The sequence below is a fragment of the Morone saxatilis genome, unplaced genomic scaffold (genome assembly GCF_004916995.1).
Source record: "Morone saxatilis isolate NCDOM2014 unplaced genomic scaffold, NCSU_SB_2.0 Contig19, whole genome shotgun sequence".
Taxonomy (NCBI): Eukaryota; Metazoa; Chordata; class Actinopteri; family Moronidae; genus Morone; species Morone saxatilis.
In genome coordinates this window covers 22,705,235-22,707,507 of record NW_023339751.1, presented here as the reverse complement: position 1 = coordinate 22,707,507, position 2,273 = coordinate 22,705,235, and the positions used below count along the sequence as shown (strand labels likewise).

The 2,273-nt window shown below is 43.0% G+C and overlaps 1 protein-coding gene across 1 annotated transcript in view; it reads right to left on the bottom strand.

Moving 5' to 3' along the window:
• Positions 1-2,273, bottom strand: part of eno4 (enolase 4) — a gene marked incomplete at its 3' end in the record, with an annotated part of 16,856 nt that overhangs the window by 1,714 nt on the left and 12,869 nt on the right. The window lies entirely within an intron of this gene.

Sequence of the window (2,273 nt, the reverse complement as noted above, 5' to 3'; positions counted from 1 at the left end):
TATCTGCATGATAAAAACTACCTACCTTGAAGTAAATGTTTCTAATAAATCTGGTTAAGATTAGTTATTTGAAGCTATAAAAATGGGGTCTCGCATCATTATTGACAGCTGAGTCCTTCTCACACTTGAGTCGGCCAGGTGTATGGGCAGGACCTCAATACAACACCACCAACAGCGATCACTACTGCAGACTCTGGCTCCAAATGACGTCACCAGTGCAAGATGGCAGCGGCTGTGTATGGGATATTAATACACGATGTCTTTTGATCTTTTATATGTTGATGGATTCACCAGGCGTCTTCTGCAAGTGTGACATGAGTGGACCAAGGGTATGACTTCCAGGCAAGATGGAAAGCCACCACTACAACACCACGCACAAAGACAAATATGTACATCGGAGCTGCAAGGCACTGACCTCAAAGGAAAAATACACCAATAGCAGAGCCTTTTTACAAAAGCCATGACTACACAGGCGTCCTCTCTCTAGACATCATGCTGTTTCCCTTGAGCTTACTTAAGCAAAGAAACCAATGGTAGATGGTGAAACGTTGAAGCAATGTGCAGTGGAAATGGCTAAGGACTTTGAAACTGTCTCACTATCCTGCTGCACAGTGATGCAAAGAATTTTTTGACATTTAAAAATCATGACGAGGGAAGTACTTACAGTCATGCTTATTAACCAGTTTTCATTCACACAGGAGCCATTGGCAGTTTATTTCAAGTGCATAAGGAGTAATTGAAATTGGTGTCTTTGCTACTGAGGGCAAGGATGTTTTCAACAGTTAAAAGTGCTGTAAGTGAGCATGATCTTTGACAAGCTGTAAGCTGTTGTTATCTATGGTGCACCATCAATGCAAGGAAGACACACTGGGCCACTCCAACAGGGCGGCACTGAATGTCCAATACTGCACTGCATCACATATCAGGTGAGTAATGTTATCACTAGCTAACTATTCAAAACTCCAGTGTGTAACATGTAGGAGGGTCTATTGTCAGAAATGGAATATAATATTTATAACTATGTTTTCATTAGTGTTGTGCCATGTTGAACTGCCATGTTTCTACAGTAGCCCTGAACGACCAAACACTGACTCTAGATAGAGTCTTTTGTGAGCTTGGCTGACATGGTTGGAAGGGGAGGGTAAGGCATGGGGGTATTTAGTCAGTTGCAATCTGCACTAAATGCCTTAAATCATACAAATTGGTCCTTTAATATATGGACTGTAAATGGACTGTACTTATATNNCATGCCACACTCACCCCATTCATTTTATTCTGACAGGGGGCTCTCTGTGCCAAGACAATGAACTTCAGTCATGTCATGGATTTAGTGACCAAGCTTACCAATCACGTTTTTTAATCATAGGCCGTTTAAAGCCTTTTTAGATGAAGTGAACGCTGCTTATGGGGATTTACTAATGCACACTGAGATCAGAAGGATGAGATGTGGGAAGGGCTTCTTTTGTGCTGTGCACTGAAATCCCAGTGTTCTTAGAGAACAGCATTCAATGTTAGACGCTTACTGCAGTTAAGTTGGATACAGATTTTCTCTTGACATGCCCTCACTGGCAGATATTTACTTGCATCTTAATCACCTGAACATGCAGATACAGGGAAGAGGCCAAACTGTTGGATCTATTTGCACACATGAACACATTTCAGCCTAAGCTAACCCTGTCCAAAGAAGACCTTTTATCTGACCATCTAAATCTGGAACACTTTTTATGCCTGTGAAGAAATGTGTAAAGATGTCCTCCAATGCGAGAAAAAACATTTCTCAACAATGAAACACAGCAGCGGCAGTTCAAGGACTACTTTCAAGATTTTTTATTCCATGCAGCCACAAATTGTGTTATTGACTGACCCCCTCTCTGCTGCTGTCAGTGAGCAACCCCCAGAGTTGCAGCTTGAACTGAGCGAAATACAGTCAGACCCCTTCTTTCAAGCATAGCGGAATGAAAGTGGAATTTCATTTTGGAGACAACTTCCCAAGTCCTGCTTTCCCATCCTCAGGAAATCTGCACTCTTAGTGGCCAGCATGTTTGGGACCACATACATCTGTGAGAGCAGCTTCATCAAGTAAAAGGGAGAGTAACAAGCTGAAATTTAGTTCCAGCTCATGTGGATTGGATGCACATACATTGGGCGGCATTGTGGCTCAGAGGCAGAGCGGTCATCCACTAATCGGAAGGTTGTTGGTTCGATCCCCGGCTCCTCCCGCCACATGTCGAAGTGTCCTTGAGCAAGATACTGAACCCCGAATTGCTCCCTGT